This window comes from Formica exsecta, unplaced genomic scaffold (genome assembly GCF_003651465.1).
Source record: "Formica exsecta isolate Colony F162 unplaced genomic scaffold, ASM365146v1 scaffold1296, whole genome shotgun sequence".
Lineage (NCBI taxonomy): Eukaryota > Metazoa > Arthropoda > Insecta > Hymenoptera > Formicidae > Formica > Formica exsecta.
Window position 1 is genome coordinate 8,959 of NW_021848628.1, and position 7,665 is coordinate 16,623.

Genomic DNA, 7,665 nt, shown 5'->3' on the forward strand with positions numbered 1-7,665 from the left:
TTGTGAGTAACTGCTCAAAAGTGCGCATGCACGTTTTACCGGTTTAGCCCAATGAAAAATAAGATTACATTAGTCACATGTGTGAATACACAAAAGTATGTATATCTACAGACACGATGCTTGTATGTGTAGTTACTCACAAGAGAGAGGCAATTACGACTTTCTTCCTCACTTCCTTCCAACACTTTTCAGCCTGCTATTCTCCTTCCTTCTTCTTCTTCTTCTTTATTTGATTAGCAAGGAACAAATGTTCATGCTGCCAGATGTTCTTCCTTCATGTTTCCATCTCATCCCAGCATTCCAGGAGGGGAAGGCGTGCATGCGCGCGAAAGTCAAACGGTCAAACGTCAAATCAAAATGTCGCACCTTTTAAGGAAGGAAACAATAGGCGCAATCACACCACAGGTGGGATCCTTAAGGAGGACAAATACGTCGTACGTTGGAAGAACTCCCAGGCTTCGCTGGATGGAGCGGAGGAGCTGGCCACGATGGTGCTCAACTAACGGGCAGGACCAGAGAAAAGTGGCCTATGTCCTGCCTTGGTGCCCCGCAGTTACAAGCGGGGGATTCCACAATGTTACATCTGTTTAAGCTGTAATTAAGATTGTAATGATTTGATCGGATCCGACTATTTCAAGGCGGCTCAAGTTCAAACTCGACTTAGCGAACCAAGGATCGGGGGAAAAAGGCGAATAGAGTTCGAAATATTGGGAGCCCTTGTGAACCGATTGATCTGCAAGAAAGCCCCCGACCGCCTCGATGTAATCTTTACGCGGGATGGAATAAAAGTCCGAGTGGGGTGGAGAGGTAACCCGAGGGCTCGCCTCCCCTCAAAGCCTCTCTAGCAAGACGATCAGCCGTCTCATTACCCCGTATGCCGATATGGGCCGGAATCCAAGTGAGGATTATGTCTATCCCCTGAAGGAACGCCGACCTCAGCTTATTTTTCAAAACTAAAATGAGATAGTTGTGGTCCCTATCAATTTTGTTGTTGGAAATGACATCAACCACACTGCGGGAGTCCGTGAAGACCATTGCCCTCTCAATACCGCCTTCCAGAATGAATTCCACCGCATGAACGATAGCGATGCATTCGCCTGAGAACACGGAAGAACAGCCATCTAATCTAAATTTTCGCTCCATATGCGGGAAGGGAGAGTAGATGCCCATTCCGACGTAATCCCCGGACTCTTCCTTCGAAGCATCCGTAGAAAAGAGGTGCCTCTCTTCCATGAGATGCGAGAGGGCAGTTTGAAAGACGAGCTGAGGAAGCGAAGCGTGACGGATGTTCTCCACTTCTGTTTGAGGGGTGATCTCAACCCTCGGGGCAAAGGACGAAGTCTCGTAGGAGAAGAGGTATGTTGGGATTTTGGTAAAGAAGGCGATCCTACGTCTATATCCCCTCACCCTGCAAAACGCTCTGTATAGAGGAAATTTATTATATAGGTCGAATCTGTTATTGTTGACAAGAGCCGCCTGTAGATCACCAAGCCTATCTATAAGGACATTGTCTCTGAGGACAAAGGATTTGAGAGTAAATTTGGTTGTCAGATACTCAAAGCGATATCAAACCGGGCCGATTCCCGTTTCCGCATAAACTACATTAGTCGGGGTTGTTCGCCTCAAACCCACACAATAACGCAGGGCTCTACGTTGAGTTCTTTCCAAAAGCTCCATCAGATTCTCGTTGTGGGTGGGGAAGATCAGGGCCCCGTATTCGATCGACCCTCGCACCAAGGCCTTGAAAACACAAAGAAGGGTTCTCGGGTCCGATCCCCACCATACCCCGCACAGCGACCTCAACACATTCGCAAGTCTGCCACACTTCTTCGCCAAATAGCGGGCGTGATCCCCCCCCCCCTCGAGGGTGGAGTCAAGCAAGACCCCGAGAAACCTGTGCGTGCGTGACGACCCGACCGAGACACTGTCCAGAACTATTGAGAAGTTGAGAGGATTAATCCTCTTCTTACTGAAAACTACGAGGGCCGACTTAGCCGGCGACACGGCTAGGCCCCTATCGAGCAAAAATCGCGAGAAACCGTTTGCCGATCTCTCGACCACCCCGAGAGAGTCCCGGATGATAGCGGAACTCGCATAAATTGCCAAGTCGTCCGCAAACTGAATAATTCGGCAATCCCGCGTGAGAGACTGCTTACATTTGGCGACATAGAGATTAAATAAAAGGGGGCTTAAGATTGATCCCTGCGGGACACCCTTACTTGCGACATATACGGGTGAGATCTCCCCATTGATTACGAATTGGACGTTTCTGTAGTATAGAAACTGGTAGACAAACCAACAGACCCTCGGGGGGAGGCCCACGCCCACAAGATCCTCCACCAAAACATTCGGAATGACGTTGTCAAACGCCCCGCAGACATCCAGAAACAGACACGCCGTTAACCGGCGAGACACGAAGCCATTATAGGTTACAGTCACCAATATGCCCAAGTTATCCTGGCACGACCTCCTCCTCCGGAAGCCGAACTGAGTAGGGGGGAGAATCCTCGAGGACTCGACCCACCAGTCAAGTCGAGTTAGGATCATCCTCTCCAATACCTTGAGAAGGCAGGAGGTGAGCGAAATAGGACGGAACTTACCCGGGAAAGACTTCGGAAGAAGAAAAACCAACGAGTGATGCCACGAGGGGGGGAACAAACCTCCATCCAGGAGTTCATTGTAAATATCAAGGAGGATCCGCAAATACTCTTCGGGGAGGACTGCAATCATACCATAATCTATTTAATCTAACCCCGGGGAGGAGCGCGTTCTAGCATTAAAAACCGCCGATTCGAGCTCTCTGAGAGTGAAAGGATTCTCAAACATTCTGCAGCTATAGTTAGAGGGAAAATCCCCAAGCGAAAAAAATTTTTTATAGGCAGCCGTCGGAGGGCACATCGAGCTGATGGAATCTCGTATGCTGTCCGATATAGAGTAGTTGGAGAAGGGAGGTGAAGGCGAGATGCCCAAGTGACGGTTCTTGAACTGTTTGATCGTTCCCCAAACACGATTAATTAGAGTGTTCGGGGTAAGACTCTTACAGAAGTCTCTCCAGCCCCTCCTCTTTTCAGCCCTCAAAACCCGCCTCGAAATGGCTTCCAGTTTCTTGTAAGCAAAAAAGTTGGAAAGTGATGGTGACCTTTTGAAGCTCGAGAGAAGCTTACGTCTGAGGTCGACCGCCTCCTGACAAGCCTCGTTCCACCAAGGGTCTGGGAGAGAGGATCTCTGTCCATGAGAGGATGATGCCCTCCGGGGGCGGTTCGCCCCCGTCCCATGGGGCAGTCGACTCTTCAAATGATCTGTAAAAATATCATACTTGTCTAGTGCATTTAGCAAAGGACTCCCGATAGCCTCCCTCAGGAGATCGACACTATTGCTCAAATTCAGGGTCAATTGTTCCCTCTCCAACGTGGATAGCTTAATTTTATGAGAAAAAAATTTTCTCCGGAGAAACTGGTTAAATCTAATCTCGATAGGGAAGTGATCGCTCAAATGAGTATCGTCCAAAACGCTCCACTCGCAGGAATCAATAATCGGAGGAGAAACAAAGGCGAGGTCAATCGCCGATCCGGTCTGACCCGGACGTGTCAAAAAGGTATAGGATCCGCGGTTTACACAAGTAAAGGATGACTCCAAGGCCGAGGAGAGCAGCCTCCTGCCCTCTCCGCTCGTACGCTCACACCCCCATTCGCTATGATGAGCGTTAAAGTCTCCCAGTAAGATCGTGTGGGAGAACGAGTTGCAAAAATCAAAGAGAGAGTCGTATTGTCGGCCAGGCGAGTCAGGATCATCCTCTCCAATACCTTGAGAAGGCAGGAGGTGAGCGAAATAGGACGGAACTTACCCGGGAAAGACTTCGGAAGAAGAAAAACCAACGAGTGATGCCACGAGGGGGGGAACAAACCTCCATCCAGGAGTTCATTGTAAATATCAAGGAGGATCCGCAAATACTCTTCGGGGAGAGCTGCAATCATACCGTAATCTATTTGATCTAACCCCGGGGAGAAGCACGTTCTAGCATTAAAAATCGCCGATTCGAGCTCTCTGAGAGTGAAAGGATTCTCAAACATTCTGCAGCTATAGTTAGAGGGAAAATCCCCAAGCGAAAAAAATTTTTTATAGGCAGCCGTCGGAGGGCACATCGAGCTGATGGAATCTCGTATGCTGTCCGATATAGAGTAGTTGGAGAAGGGAGGTGAAGGCGAGATGCCCAAGTGACGGTTCTTGAACTGTTTGATCGTTCCCCAAACACGATTAATTAGAGTGTTCGGGGTAAGACTCTTACAGAAGTCTCTCCAGCCCCTCCTCTTTTCAGCCCTCAAAACCCGCCTCGAAATGGCTTCCAGTTTCTTGTAAGCAAAAAAGTTGGAAAGTGATGGTGACCTTTTGAAGCTCGAGAGAAGCTTACGTCTGAGGTCGACCGCCTCCTGACAAGCCTCGTTCCACCAAGGGTCTGGGAGAGAGGATCTCTGTCCATGAGAGGATGATGCCCTCCGGGGGCGGTTCGCCCCCGTCCCATGGGGCAGTCGACTCTTCAAATGATCTGTAAAAATATCATACTTGTCTAGTGCATTTAGCAAAGGACTCCCGATAGCCTCCCTCAGGAGATCGACACTATTGCTCAAATTCAGGGTCAATTGTTCCCTCTCCAACGTGGATAGCTTAATTTTATGAGAAAAAAATTTTCTCCGGAGAAACTGGTTAAATCTAATCTCGATAGGGAAGTGATCGCTCAAATGAGTATCGTCCAAAACGCTCCACTCACAGGAATTAATAATCGGAGAAGAAACAAAGGCGAGGTCAATCGCCGATCCGGTCTGACCCGGACGTGTCAAAAAGGTATAGGATCCGCGGTTTACACAAGTAAAGGATGACTCCAAGGCCGAGGAGAGCAGCCTCCTGCCCTCTCCGCTCGTACGCTCACACCCCCATTCGCTATGATGAGCGTTAAAGTCTCCCAGTAAGATCGTGTGGGAGAACGAGTTGCAAAAATCAAAGAGAAAGTCGTATTGTCGGCCGGAGAGGGAATCCTGAGGGTGCCTGTATATAGACACAATAGCGAGGTTAAAGGACTCGTAGTGGATCACGAGAGCCATGCACTCCAACCCGTCGGCAAACCGAGGGCAATCGGACACAAGAGTATATGGGATAGAACGACGGACGGCAAGGAGGAGACCCCCATCACCCCGAGTCAGCGAGTCCCTCCGAAATACGTTAAAATCTCGTATAAGCACCCGCGAGTCGGGACCCAGCCAGGTCTCCGACAGGGCCAGCACATCAAAATCTCTAAATAAAGTATTTGCGGGGTCCATTTTATTCAATAACGAGTGACAATTCCACTGGAGGATACGAAGGGATTGACTTTGGGAGAGGCCGATCCGGTCCAAGTCAGCCATCGTGGGCGGGAGGAATAGGCGCTCGGTTGCGCGGACGCAATGATTGAAAGAGTGAGCTCATAAACTCCGACACCGCGTCATACAGACCGAGGAATCTAAGAGCGGGGGAGAATTTTTCCATAATAATGTTCATTAGGTTAAAGAGTTGGTCGTGCAATTATGGATTGGAGCTGAGGTTAAGGTTAATACCGTATGAGATGAGGAGGGATACACTAGAGGGGAGGAGGGATGCCTGTTCATGACACCCTCCAATGAGAAAGAGGGCAGCCTCCCAAGCTGGGAAAGGGAGGAAATTAGTAAAAGATTGCCCATTAAAGATAAATTTTTATGTAAATTAACAGTTTTCCAATTCAACACAGCATTATGTAGTATTGACAGAGAAACATCATTTAATGATGTTTCTTTTATTGCTCAAACCCTCGGTGGCTTTGACGAAAAAGCTTTAAAAAAAGAGTGGCATGACTTTACATCTAGATTTTACAACAGCAGAAAAAGAACATCTTTCAAAATTAAACTTTGATGAGATGTAGAAAAAAATTTTTAAACATACATATCCCAATATGAAGTCTCTTTTAAATGCTGTTAGATCACTTCCAAATTCAAATGCCGACCCAGAAAGAATGTTTTCTTTGCTATCAGATTTAAAAACGAAAAAAAGAAATAATCTTTCATCTGCATGTATAAACGCTAGTTGTGGCTATAATTATGGCTATAGGGTTTATATATCTGCCTACGTAGCTATAATTATGGCTATACAGTTTATATATTTGCCTGCGTAGCTATAATTATGGGTATACAGTTTATATATTTGCCTGTGTAGCTATAATTCGGGAGACGCCAAGTTAGATTCGTTACACGTGCGCGCATACGCGCAGTAATTTATATACGTATCTTAATCATAAATATAATATATAATAGATATATAATAGTGTTACGTCCAGACTCGAGGAAGGATGAGTCGACGGCAGGGCGCAACAACTATCTTTAATTTTCCCGAAATTAAACGTCTCGTGGCGTTTGGAATCGGGTCGAACGAACTGACAGGTCTGAAAAGCAGGTAAACGACTGAGGACTCGAAATCAATTCCACTCCCACCACCAACAGGGCCAGAAAGAAGAGGCTTACCTGGGCATAAACCGCTCCTCCCACTCGTCTCACCACCGTCATTCAAAGCGGGAGGCATTTTGTCTTTTTCATATTCAATCTTCTTACGTTTTTTGACCTTAGGCTTTTCAATCTCTGGAGGCCTAGCGTCACAACCTTCATTGGGCGGAAGGGAGTCTAAAAGAACAGATGTAACATCATTAATCGTTTCAATATCGGTTTCCATTACATCGATGGTTTCAGGAGGGAAAGGGGGAAAGGAAGATGCGATTAAATCCAGTCTGTCCTCGTCATTAACTGTAGATCTGTTATTGACCAAAGTGGTCAATGCGTCATGCAATAAAGATTTCTGTTTAATAATAGGATCCAGCGTTGGATCCCTCGTCAACATGCTTAAAGGCAAAAGAAGCGGCCGAGCCGGGCAACCGGCCGGCTTAATGGCGGGTTACTGTGCACTCCAGAAGCAAGCAGGCTAGTCTCACACCGAGAAAAGCAAACAGGCAGGACAAAAAAGCACTGTACTTGACAAGATTCGAGCAGTACAGCATAAAAAACGCCGATGAACAGTAGAGAGCCCCAAAAAGGCCACTATAATCACTATAAAGTTAATTATCGAGAGGCACTCAAAACAGACACGTGTACGTACTTTCGCAGGTGACGCTCGAATCCCTATTCTCCTTCCATTTATATATATTCTAAGATTTGACCCAACGTTCGCGTGCAAGATTTCCGCTCTCGCGAGAGTTTCTAGCAAGAAGCTCTTCATCAAGATTTCCGAACCGCGAAAAAGGGCAAACTTTAACAGGACATTTGAAGATCTCCGTCGGAATCGCGGAATACGTGCCGTCGCTCGCTCCTATTATTCAAAATAAACGGAACATTTCTTAACATCTGCAACTCGACTCATTTCTCAATCTCCTTATCCTCCAGCGGATCTACGGATTCGCGTAACACACCGCTTCTCGCTCATCTCTGAGCGTCTCTCTCAGTTTCGGGCGATCTCGTCGAGATCGACTACCGAACAGTAATCTTTTTAAATATATATAATTTAAATATATATTTTTTTAGTTTTTTGATCAACTTTTCAAGTATAATTTAATTTTTTCCAAAGAATATAACTATGTCAATATATATAAAAAAAATATTATCAGAAAAAGAATATAAT